This window comes from Pseudoliparis swirei, chromosome 9 (genome assembly GCF_029220125.1).
Source record: "Pseudoliparis swirei isolate HS2019 ecotype Mariana Trench chromosome 9, NWPU_hadal_v1, whole genome shotgun sequence".
NCBI classification, from domain to species: domain Eukaryota; kingdom Metazoa; phylum Chordata; class Actinopteri; order Perciformes; family Liparidae; genus Pseudoliparis; species Pseudoliparis swirei.
The window spans coordinates 24,548,036-24,561,191 of NC_079396.1; the positions used below are offsets into that span (position 1 = coordinate 24,548,036).

A 13,156-nucleotide genomic window follows, 5' to 3' on the forward strand; every position below is an offset into this window, starting at 1 on the left:
TCCGCCAATCACAGGCACGCCCCCTCGACCAGCATGCACGGTGCCACACTGTGATTGACAGCCACTTCCAGTGTTGCCAGGTCCGCGGTTTTCCAGAATTGGGCTACTTTTGAAGTGTTGCCGCTGGTTGAATTTTTTGTCCGCTGGTTCGGGTAGACCTATTTTGCATGCAAATTACATGAATATCTTTAAATAAAAATCCATATTTTAAATGAAATAATTTATTTATACCTAAATCCTACCAAACTGACTCCAGATCAGCACGTACACGCCGACACATCCGCGCACACAGGTGAGCACACTCTCACGAGCACCCCCCCCCCTCTCAATTATATGCAGCACCTCAAGGCACCTTTGTTTTCTCTTTTAATTTGTGTTAATACTGTAGGCCAATCACTTTTATTTCATTGGGCCTAATGTGGTAAAAAAAAAACACTGTTAAATGACTGAGACAGTTATTTTATATTAAGTTAAGTATTAAAAGGGACTTTTGTACTACTGCTTGATTTGAAGGCCTGTTGCCCTGTTGATTGCAATAAATAGGTCTACAACATATGTTTATTGTGTTTGACTGTTCAGTTCTGTTCATTACATTAAAAAAGCAGACATAAAAGTAACTTAAAAGTTACTTTCCCGAGTAACTAATTACTTTTGATATACAGTAACTAGTAAAGTAATTAAATTACTTTTAAAAGAAGTAACTAGTAACTATAACTAATTACTAATTTTCAGTAACTTGCCCAACACTGCATGTGACCAGAAGGAATCATGACACACAAATTAAAACACAGTAACAACACAATCCATGAATCTGACAGAGTGTATGACTAGTTGGTAGTCGGCATGGACCACGATCCAGACCTCCATGATCCAAATGACCTGTGTTAACTATTCATTTATTATTAATCTTTTTTTAAACACACACAGGGAGATATGTCACACTGTAAGTAAGAAAGTAAAGTAATGACTAAATGCGAGGCTACTCGTGGTTCCTAGTCATAAAAAGTAGGATGGGAGCCAGAGCCTTCAGGTATCAAGCTCCTCCTCTTTGATGGAACCAGCTCCACCTTCAGTCCTGGAGGCAGACACAGTCCCCTCATGGAGCCTGAAGTCTTTCCTCTTGATGGTCTTCTAGTTAGTGCTGAGTCAGGTTCACCTGGTCCAGACCTAGAGATGCTGCTAGAGGCTGATCGGCTCCTGGGGGACGTCTAGGATACACTGAGCACCTCTCTCCTCTTCTCTCTCTCCTTATGGATGAATTTACATCTCTCCATCACACATTACTAACTGCTTCCTCCCCGGAGTCTTTGTGCCTTCTCGCCTCACAGGGTCCATCGGACCTGGCTGTGTCTGGGCAGTTCTGGCTCGGCCCTTGGCCCGGACCTGGGCCTGGCCTCCTGCCTCATTGTGCATTATTGACTTGTGTGTGTGGGTGTGTCTAAGTGTAAGTGTGTGTGTGTGTGTGTGTGTGTAAGTAAGTGTGTGTAGGTGTGTATGTGTGTAGGTAAGTGAAGTGTGTATGTGTGTGTAGATGTAAGTGTGTGTATGTGTGTGAAGATGTAAGTGTGTGTAGGTGTGTGTAGATGTAAGTGTGTGTAGGTGTGTGTAGATGTAAGTGTGTGTAAGTGTGTGTAGATGTAAATGCGTATGTGTGTGTGGATGTAAGTGTGTGTATGTGTGTGTAGAGGTAAGTGTAAGTGTGTGTATGTGTGTGAAGATGTTAGTGTGTATGTAGAGTCAGTGGCGGGCCGTGGGCCTGGGGCCTGGGCCTTCAGTGAGGTCCTACACAGTCCCACCCGAATTAATCCACCTCTTATTACTCTCATTATGATGCCATGGCTCTAGACCAGGGCTGCTCAATACATCTTTCGCGGCGTAGTATTGGTAGATCGCATGACATTAAAAAAAATTGGCCCGCCCCCGTCATTTTCTCTATAGCACGTCTTTGTTCATTTATTAAACTAAACAGCCGTCTGATGTTGATCGTATCTACACAACAGCATGTCATTTCTCTCGGCTCTCCGTCTCGCGCGCTGCAGAATGCGCGCGGGACGGAGAAAAGAAAAAAAAGTCACTTGCACTAGTTTGTTCACTAAACAGGGCATTGTCGCACCCAAAGCAGTTTCACTGTGATGATAAAGACACATAACTATTCACTGAAAATAAAAGAAAGAAAACAAATAATTTGCAACATAGGCTATTTGCCATTTTATTTTGTGCCAAACATACATACACATTTAAGAAAAAATAGAATGCATTGTATGCCTACTCACCAAAGACTGATTATTTGAACACAAAATCCATCCTTCTTTCTTTCCTCAAGAAGACTTCAATGACTCTGTTGTACAGTCTATCAAATTCAGTTGCCTAGTTCTGAGGTTCTGCATTTACCTGCCCATAGGCCCCGCCTCTCAATATTGGTAATCCAATCAAAAGACGTGCAGCACTCCGCCTGCTAGCTGGCTCCTGTGCCGGTTCGGGGCCAGCTAGAAGGCCTAGAGGAGCCAACTCTAAAGCTGATTGGTTGACACAACATTGTCATTCCATTCACCAAAGCTACCAGCGCCGCAATGTTGATTCTGAAGGCCTAAGGGCAGATTTTAGCCCCTGGCAACACACCGATGGCTGAATATGATTGGATAAAGATCTAACATAAAGACCAGCCCTCCAAATCTCAACCTGGCGCCTGCAGCAGCGTAACCAAGAGGAACGCTATGAAATTAAGAGAATAACTCTTACCCTGGGAAATAATTGAATACATATTTGTGGGAAAATATATTTAGAAAAAAATATATATTCTGATGATGTTTAGGCCAGCAGAGAAGGCCTTGCTGGCCCTGACGGCCCGCCACTGGTATGCAGAAGCAGCAAAGAGGGCTCAGAGGGAAAGTGGGGGGGAAAGAGGGGGGGAAAGAGGGGGGGGAGATGTAATAAGGAAGGAACCGGCTCAACAGCCAAGTGAGCAACTATCGACTAAGAGTCAAAGGGAAGATGAGAATATAATGGCAGTAAATAAGGAGAACTTTGTGTTTTTCATGGCAGAAGTGGTTAACTGCACATTCCAGGCAAAAGGGAGATCTGAGAAAATTGAAATAATAGTAAAAAGTGCAGCAAGATACTTAAATATTCACGGAATAACTGGGATGGCGGTACAGGAAGAGCTTAGGAAACAGGGCAGTTAACCAAAGAATCATGCTCACAGGATTAATCATCATGTTAATTCTACAATGGAATGCTCGGAGTTTGTTGGCAAATGGACAAGAATTCAAAAATATGTTGGGATATGCCTGTAAGCCAGATGTCACATGCATACAGGAAACATGGTTAAAACCAAATTTGGACTTCAGACTAGCTGGATATGCGTGTGTTAGGTGTGATAGGGAGGGTGGTCAGAGGAGGATGTGCCACATTTATTAGTGAAGACGTCACATTTAGAGAGGTGAAGATAGGGACCGAGCTCGAATATGTAACTGTGGAGATCTGGGCAAGGGAAGGAGAGGTCATAGTTGTACATTTTATAATCCCTGTAAAAAATTAGAGGTGAATAGATTGGCACAAATTGAAAGGATAGGTGGCAACAAGGTGGTGGTATGTGGAGATTTTAATGCACATAGTACATTATGGGGTGGAGCAAGAACAGATCTCAATGGGAGGTAATGGAAGAATTACTAGAGGAACACAATTTGGTTTGTTTAAACGATGGCAGAGGGACTAGATGTGCACACAGGGAACATGTCGGCGCCAGACTTAACCATTGTATCGAGGAGTTTAGCAGGGATATGCGAGTGGGAGGTAGAGGAAACGTCAGTGGGCAGTGATCATTTCCAATAAAGTGTAAAATAGCATTACAAAGGAGTAAGGAACAGGGAGAGTTGATAGGTAAGTGGGTGTTTAATAGGGCAAAATGGGAACTTTTCAAATATATATGCGAGCAAGAAATGGATAAAATAGACTTAAATGAAGATGTTGACGAGGTTGATATAAAAATGACATTTACAATACTGGAAGCAGCAAAACAAGCAATAGCTAAAAGTAAAGGAAGGATGAAAGGGGGTCCCTGGTGGACAGAGGAATGTGGGAGAGTAGGAAAGAAAGAAACAAAGCTCTTAAACTGTTAAAAGAACACATAACTTCCAGAATCTGATCCAGTACAAACAAGCGAGGCAAGAGTACGGGAACCATTCGAAAGCAAAAGGGAAAGCTGGAGGAATTACTGTCGTAGAATTGGGAGATCAACACCTGTGGGAGAGATTTGGGGGATGATCAGAAGCATGAGAGGAATCAGAAAAGTATGGCAGTATCCAGTACTGAAGAAAGGGAGGAAACGGCAGCGACAGATGGGGAGAGGGCAGAGATGATGGCAAAAGCGTTAACAGAAAAAAACAGCTCTGGCAACCTTACAGGAGAGGGTAAATTAGGGAGGGAAAGGACACGGTCGGCTCATCCTGGTGCTCTGGAAAGAAGAGACAATGTTAATAGTTCAATGGATGCCCCATTTACTTTGGAAGAGGTTAAAAGGGGGATAGAAAGAGCCGGATTGACATCACCAGGGAAGGATGAAATATGTTATATAATGCTGAAGCATTTAGGTAGGTTAGCAATGACGAAATTGGTATCATTTTATAATAAAATTTGGGAAATGGGGAGACTTGCTAGATCATGGAAAGAAGCTGTGATTATTCCAATCAGGAAACCGGGCAAAGATTCATCAAATCCAACAAATTATAGACCCATAGCACTAACCTCTCATGTCGGTAAAATTATGGAGAGAATGATAACCGAGAGATTAAGCTATTATATGGAGACCAGGGAATGATAACACCTCATCAAAGTGGATTTCGGAAAGGTAGAGGAACTATGGACCCAATTATTTGTTGAGAGACAGAAATCTAAAAAGCCCAGGTAAATAAGGAGTCAGTGATGGCGGTGTTTTTTGATGTGGAAAAGGCATATGACATGGTTTGGAAGGAAGGGTTGATGATTAAGTTGAATATTATGGGAATAGGGGGCAGAGTATACAATTAGATTAAAGACTTTTTACTTGACAGAGTTATCCAAGTCAGAATTGGGACAGCACTATCGAGAAGATACCCGGTGGAGAATGGTACACCTCAGGGTCGTGTAATCAGTCCAATACTGTTCTCCATCATGATAAATGATGTGTTCCTTCGAGTTCAGAGTGATATTGGACGATCCCTATTCGCAGATGATGGAGCGTTGTGGAAGAGGGGGAAGAACATAAACCATATTAAAGGGAAGGTACAAGAGGCCGTGAATGAAGTAGAAAGATGGTCTTATGCATGGGGATTCAAGTTTTCTGTGGGGAAAACTAAAACAATCTGCTTTACTAGGAAGAGAGGAGTGGTTACTCAGCAAAAGCTATATGGGCAAATTATTGAGCAAGTGAAAGTTTTAGGTTTCTAGGGGTGTGGTTCGATGATAAGCTAACATGGAATGAGCAGATTCAGATGATAGTTAGGAAATGTAAACATATTTTAAATGTGATGAGGTGTCTAACCGGGTCGGAATGGGAGCCAGCAGGCCTGCAATGAAGAATATTTATATTGCGCTGATGAGATCAGTTTTGATTCTGGGTGTATAGCGTTTGGAACTGCGGCAAAACGTCACTTAAAAAGTTGGATGTGGTGCAATCTCAGGCTATGAGACTTTGTTGTGGGGCTTTGAGAACAAGTCCTGTGTCTGCTCTCCAGGTGGAGGTGGGTGAGATGCCGCTGCATTTGAGACGTAAACAATTAATGTTGAGCTATTGGGCCAATCTGAAGGGCATTCCGTGGACAAGCAGCCAACCACAAAGGGGCTCATGCCGTGTTGGGAAAGCCAAAGGGACAAACGGGCTGCTTTGCGTGGAGTAGTGGACAATTTGCAAGGGAGATGGGGTTGAATCAGATCAAATCCACTGCTACCGTGTCGCTGTCGGTAACACCTCCTTGGTTATTTTCCTCAGTATTAGTTGATCAATTTTTTCTCACTCTGAACAAAACCCAAGCACTTAAAAACATTGACAATATTGCAGGAATGGTGGAGGATCGGCTAAAGACGACATATAAATCATTTACTCCGGCATTCACGGATGGATCGAAAGATCCTCGTACAGGTAGAACCGGTTTTGCGGTCACCATCCCATCTTTTCGATATGAAGTAAAACGGAGATCGTCAGACCATCTGTCGGTGTATACAGTCGAGACATTGGCCATTCTAGCAGCACTACAGTGGGTGGAGGAGGTTCAGATAAGTAAGGTCATCATTTGTTCGATTCCAGTTCAACATTAATGTCATTACAATCACTCGCATCTAACAGCAGGCAGGACTTAATCAATGAAATACACGAAGCACTTTTCCGTCTTAAGCATCTGGGTATTTTGGTAGCATTCATGTGGGTGCCGGCACATAGAGGGGTAAAGGGAAATGAAGCAGCAGATAAACTAGCAAAGCAAGCATTGGAATGTCAGAACAAGAAGGATATTTTATTTAGCAGATCAGAAGCTAAATCAATAATAAAGGTAAACATTATGAAGGAATGGCAGCACAGTTGGGAGGCAGGAGGCACAGGAAGACATCTGTATACTATTCAGAAGGATGTTAACAAGGGGAGGACAACAATATTTAGCACTAGAGAAGAAAACATATTGAGTAGACTCAGGATTGGACATACAAAGCTAAACAATACAATGCAATTAATTAAAAAACACCCAACTGGACTGTGCGAGTACTGCAAGACAGCAGAAACGGTGGATCATATCATGTGGCATTGCCAGAAATTTGGAAACGAGCGAGGCAGGTTGAAGAGGAGGCTGGCAGGAGGAGGGGTGCAATTGAGGGATGCATTATCCTTGGGGGCAGGAAGGGTGCTGCAGTATCTGAAGGAGACAGGGTTGAAGAGAAGAATTTAGGGCACTGAAGGTGACAGGGCTCCCTTCTTAGTTTAGTTTATTTTAATTTATTTTCTTTTCTTTTTGAGGGGATAAAGGGCTTGCTATTTCTAGTTCGCAAAGAAAGGCAGTAGGTGGCGGTAATGCACCAGTTTGGATGCCAGCCGCCTAAAAACAAAAAGAAGAAAGACCGGGCTACGGAAGCTCGAGAGGAACAGAAGAGGCGAAACAGCAGCGCGAGCTGGAAGTGGACGGACCCGAGTGGAGTCAACGGTTTTCCGTGAGTTCGTGAAAATGTGAAACGTCGAAGTCCGAGGAGGAACGTTGTAGTTTAATAGAGGAGCGCGAGCGCCAACGGAAACTACTGGACGCCATTTTCAACCCAGAAGTTACAGCGAGCAGGTTGGTTCTCTTTGTTTCTTTATCACTTTAACCTGATGGAACCAGTTCTGGAGGAAGTATTCACATCATGTACTGATAGGCCGTAATGTGAACACTGTTTTCGTTTCAACCCGCTCCACAGTCGCGCATCTACACAATCGTTAGCTCATAAAAAAGAACGAGTTGTGCTAACCTACCAAAAAAAGTCCGTCGCTGAATTTGCCTTCGATTCTCGATGCGACTATGTTTTATGCCGAACTAGTTTCTCCAGAGCGTCATCGGATCTTGGTCGCCAGTGGTGGCACGGTTCGACACGTGATCGGTCTACACCAATGAGGTAGCTGCTTTTTGTCAACAGAATGGCAAGATGGCGGCTCCCGTGGTTGGATTCAACGTTGGCGATAAAGACGAAAACACCCTTAAAAGTGGGCTAAATGGATTCTAAATAGTGCTGTATACATAGCCGCGTCCAATATGAACAATGAGGCAAATATACGATCATGTTATGCTTATGTTAAGTCATTTAGATCAAGTTTGACATACCTGGGAATACACCTTACTGACGATCTAACATGGACTGTGAACACCCAGCACACACTGAAGAAATCAAGGCAAAGACTGTACTTCCTACCTCAGTAGGAAGTACAGTCTTTTGACCATTTGTTCGTTCGTTCATTCATTCATTCATTCGTCCACAAATGAAAACAACACTGATGAACAATAGAAACAATCTTTATGAAAAATATGACTGATATATAAAACTGTACAAAACTACAAAAGAAATAACATATTAAGGACGCTCAGTCCTCACTGTCAGTGTCAGGACAGTTGTGTTCCAGTTGCTCGGTGTCTTTGGTGTTGGCACAATTACAGCAACGACATAAGTCTGTGCAACACAATCCTGCAGAAAAACAGGAACATCTTCCTGTCTCTCAGGCACCTTTGCAGCCGCAGTGTATGACATGCAAAACACTGTCAGGGGCCGGATTTCTGGTCATCCAGGTGATGTGCAAGGTCCCATCCTCTGTTTGCCAACCATATCCAGCAGGTGATGGAGCACTTATTTTTTGTTTGCGACAGGACCGCATTATTGCAGCCTGGTAGTTTGCCCTTTTGCAGTGCTGTTGGAGGGCATCAGTAGTTGGGGGAATGCATATTTCTGGCAAGGCTGATTATGCCATACAGAAAGCCTTGTACCTAGCTTCATTTACATTATCGGCAGCTGGCTGATCATATAAGTGGCACACATACTGGCAAAGAAGTGCAAATGTTGACTGCTCCAAGTTAAAGTGAGTACCTACACTTTTAAAAGCCTTTAGGTACTCACCTTTCTCACATGCAACAGAAAATGTCTTTTTTTCCCTTTGCCATAAAAGGCACTTGTGGAGTCACACCCAGAGAATGTGTGAATTCCGATCAAGGCTGAACACACACTGGTTCCGAGAGCTGATGACACCTTGGTAATGTCAATGATACGTGTCCTGTTGCCAGTCCCTGTGAAAACATATAAACTGCATGGGAAATCTGTCTGCACACTTACAGCAATGACTGCCACATCAGCGTCAGAGCTCTTGATGATGACAGCTTTACGCTCCCGTGCAGCATGTTGTGCATGTAAAAACACCCTTGTGTCACATTCTTCATGATCACACTGCAGGTCTTCAACAACACGATCAGACTGTACACCCTCCTTAACAGTCACACAGTGACATTGGTTTGTATGTGCTATGTACAAGCAGAGGTTTTTGCCCACTGTTGTAAGGTCTGCATTTTTCCATGCAACATACAGGAATTCGGCAAGTGCTTCCTTATTTGTTCCTTCTGAGAGAAACTTTTCCCATTGGGTTGGGGTCCTCTGATCCAGGCCAAAGATTTGCATGCGTTGTGAACAGTGGCGGCTGGTGAAATTTTTTTGGGGGCAGTTGGGACGCCAGCGGTTTAAATAGCACTCAGCAATGAGAAGAAAAGAGGTTTTGAGTAGAATATTGTAAAAAACAAAGCTTTATTTCAAGAAAACACCGTGCTCAACACTGTCCAACAACAACTATCAACACACTGTAACTTTGGGCATGAGAGGTTCAGAGCAGCTTTAAGGAACATTGGGTTGGGTATCAGAGGTTTACAAAATAATAGAGTTTCACCCTCACATGAAAGAGGTTCAGAGCAGAATAGAGTCAGAAAGAGATCACATGTTACATTGAGTGTTTGACAGAGTAGCCCCACGACGTGTAAAGAAAAGTAGCCTCCTCTCTTTAAAGTGGTCAAACTTCTCAATAACTCTCTGGTTAAAGTCAATCATGTCTGTAACCAGCCTGTTAACCATTATTCTGGAGGGAATGCGTCTGTTTTTCAGAACTTCTTCGTTGTGTTTTCGATGCCAGTTCGGTCTCCTTCTGCTGCTCTGCAAACAGGGTTAGCTTCACGATTTGTGCTTTACATTTGTCTGCAGCTCTTTAGATCCCTCACCCCGTTGTAGTCCAGAGAGTTTCAGTCCCAGGACTTTGGAACAACAGACAGGAGAAACTAAACAGCGCATTACTCACTGAGCCTCCAGCTAACAGCTCCGTTAGCAGCCTGCTCCCGTAGCTCCGTGGAGCTCTCTGGGCTGAGGGAACTTACCGGTCTCTGATTGGCTGAATAGTCCAGTCACGTGAAGTAAGAAATGATGTCATTGGCCAGGGCGCACATTTTTGCGCCCCAAGATTCACGTTACATCCGCCAATGAGAAGCCGTCCTTGCCGAAACTACCGTGAAATGTTTGCTCGCTGCAGTCATCACACAGGAAAACGAGTGATTTTTCCAGAGTTAATATTTTTCCTCTAAAAGAGTAATTTTTATTCAGTTCAGAGTGTAATTATTTCCGATGACCACTCGAATGGGAGTAAAAAAACAGAGTAAATCGTATTGGAGTAATATTAAGAACACGCCCACTAATGTTTGTTAAGTTTCGTTTCTGCCGGAATTTTCTAATCCCGCAGTGCAAGGTCGAGGTGAGTGGCAGCGGTAGACGGCAGTCAGCCAGGTAAGTCTGCAAAGTACTACATATCGATTTTAATAGTGAGCGACCCTGTGAAGTGGCTGGCAATCAGTGTGGCACCGTGCATGCTGGTCGAGGGGGCGGGCCTGTGATTGGCGGAGTAGAGGGGAGGCGGGGTTAACCTGTCAGAAAAGGGGAGTTACGGGTGGTTGACGGGAACCGTTGTTGTTGACGTTCGAGCTGCTGAGCTGAGAGGAGCACGCTGTCTGTGTTGGTGGATGCCCAATAAAGGAGGAGTAATAACGTTGTCCCGTCTCCATGACATCAGTGCCATAACGTCCGAGACGTTACAATAGGATAAAATGTCATCAGAATTTTTTGTTAGCTTATTTGAAAAGTAAAGCCTGTGAGTTACATGATAGCTCGCGAATTTGTGGGTTAGGGTAATTTTCTCACGTTGTTCGGTTAGCAAGCACATGTGTTTTACTCTAAATTGAATGGTGTACAATTCAGTTGTCCCCAAACTCCGGCCCGCCTCCACATTTGGACCGGCCCCCTGAACAATACCAGAGACGCGTTCCGATTTATTTATTTATTTTCACCTGGCCCGCTGCTGTTGAGATTGCAGTGAGACTCGGAGAAAATGTGAAGTGGTGCTCTTCGCAATAGAACATCTTTGATGGGACGTGTCGCGTCTCGGCCAATCAGCGTTCAGATGTCGACATCGTTTGGGAAGTTAGGTTAGCTTGAATGTTAGCCCGCTAGCCCGCTACATTTACTGCTGTCACGCTGCACGGTGTATCGATACTAACAGAGTACCCGTAGGTTAAAAACAATGTGATTTAGCATATTTTTAGTATCGATACTTCATTAAAAGAGCACACGATCAATGCGCACGCGCTGCCCCGCTCCGTTAAATGATGTCTGCACCAGTGGCGGTTCGTCCATAGGGGGCGCTAGGGCGCCGCCCCTCTTAAAATTTGGAGATGAAAAAAAAAGAAGAAGAAAAAAAAAATTCTGTCAAAAAACATTATATGCCAAATCATTTAAATAGTAAATATACCGTGTTGAGCTAAATGTGTGTGGGAGACCGTAAGCCCTGTCAACAACCACTCTGTTAATGTGAAAAATATAATATATCGCCATTATCACGGAGAGAAGCCCTCCCTTTTCGAGGCGCTGGTCTAACGTGTAATGCATCGATACAACATTTCAGTCGTTTTGGCAATGACCGCTTCACATTGGCGGATGAAACTGAATCTTGGGGCGCACAAATGTGCGCACGCGATTGGATTATTCGGCAGATCAGAGACCCGTATGGAACATAGAGCAGTGTTGCCAGGTCCGCGGTTTTCCTGCGGAATCGGGCCACTTTTGAAGTGTTGCGCGGGTTGAATTTTTGTCATGGTTCGGTAGACCTATTTTGCATGCAAATTACATGAATATCTTTCAATAAAAATCCATATTTTAAATGAAATAATTTATTCATACCCAAATCCTACCAAACTGACTCCAGATCAGCACGTACACACATTTTATTTATGATAATATACTGTATCTAATTACACAAGGCCATTTTAGGACCTAGGTGAAATAACTTGAGGAAAACTGCTTTAATGCTGGCAAACTAAACATATGTTGTTACTTTGTAGATATTACAATACATTTGGCAATGATAGCAATGCTGTTGAACTTTAAAAGCAGTGTATATGGTTTGGGCACGGCATATTTTGAGTTCTGATATTGGGCTGGTTTTGGGCTGGTTGTGTCACACAGACCTGGCAACCCTGCTGCCCAGAGCTCCAATGGAGGTACGTGAGCAACATAGCTAACAGAAGCTTTATGTTAGTATGGCATCGCGACTGAAAACTCTGGTATCTCTACACCAAACACCTTTCAATCGACGGTCAGATATTGACAAGAAGAGGCTGAAAGAGTTGGGACCGAACAGCATTTAAAATTCTGCAGCAAAGCGCTGACAGCGGGAGGACGTACAATTCGGAGGTTCTCCTCAAGCGATATGCTAACCGGAGCTGATTAGCTGAATGCTCCATGAGTAATTCGTTTTTGTTTCCCCTGTCTGTGTTCCAAAGTCCTGGGACGGAAACTCTCTGGACTACAACGGGGGGAGGGATCTAAAGAGCTTCAGACAAGTGTAAAGCACCTAATCTTGCAAGTTATCTAGCTAAGAACATGGAGCTAACTCGCTAACAGCATGAATCCAACCCTGTTTGCAGACCGAACTGGCATCGAAAACACAACGAAGAAGTTCTGAAAAACAGACACATTCCCTCCAGAATAATGGAAACAGGCTGGTTACAGACATGATTGACTTTAACCAGAGTTATTGAGAAGTTTGACCACTTTAAAGAGAGGAGGCTACTTTTCTTTACATATAGTGGGTCTACTCTGTCAAACAGTTAGAAATGCACTCTGTCATTTCTTGTTTTCAATGTATTGAATTTTTGTTTGTTGTTCAACGATATTATTGAGTGTTTGTGAATTTTATTTTAATGAGCTATTTTTATTTAGCGTTATGTTTAAAAATCTGTTTCCTGAAATTGCTTTCCATCTGTTGCACTTCCTGCTCCTGAGTCCGCTTTCCGTCACAATGGTTTTATATTGCCGGTGAGTTGAGTGAAAACGATTTTGCACTATTTTGGCTATATTCTTTAATAAAATTAACCGTTTATGTTACATACAGTAATGGAATGTTAATACGATCGGCGTCAGCTGTCGTGTCATTTAGACTGTCAAAATATACGTTTGGTGGCGGTTTCATTGAGCCACTTTCTAGCTCATAGTTATTTATTTTGTCCATTAGGGTCTCTGTTTCCTTGTATGTTACATGTCATGGTTTTGATGAGAATTATTATTTAGATTTAATGTGGTCCTGTCTTTTGGGCAA

At 43.2% G+C, this 13,156-nt stretch overlaps 2 protein-coding genes across 7 annotated transcripts in view; both read left to right on the forward strand.

Moving 5' to 3' along the window:
- The window catches only part of LOC130200137 (cilia- and flagella-associated protein 251-like), a 281,786-nt gene that overhangs the window by 162,614 nt on the left and 106,016 nt on the right, over nucleotides 1-13,156 (forward strand). The gene's annotated exons all lie outside the window — the stretch shown is intronic.
- Nucleotides 7,123-13,156, forward strand: part of LOC130199422 (zinc finger protein 62 homolog) — a 44,524-nt gene continuing 38,490 nt past the window's right edge. For 2 of the 6 annotated variants that reach the window (XR_008832820.1, XM_056422910.1), the window contains exon 1: nucleotides 7,123-7,292. The gene's annotated coding sequence lies outside the window, so the exon portion shown is untranslated. The other 4 variants (XR_008832823.1, XR_008832827.1, XR_008832826.1 and 1 more) reach the window with 4 other exon arrangements.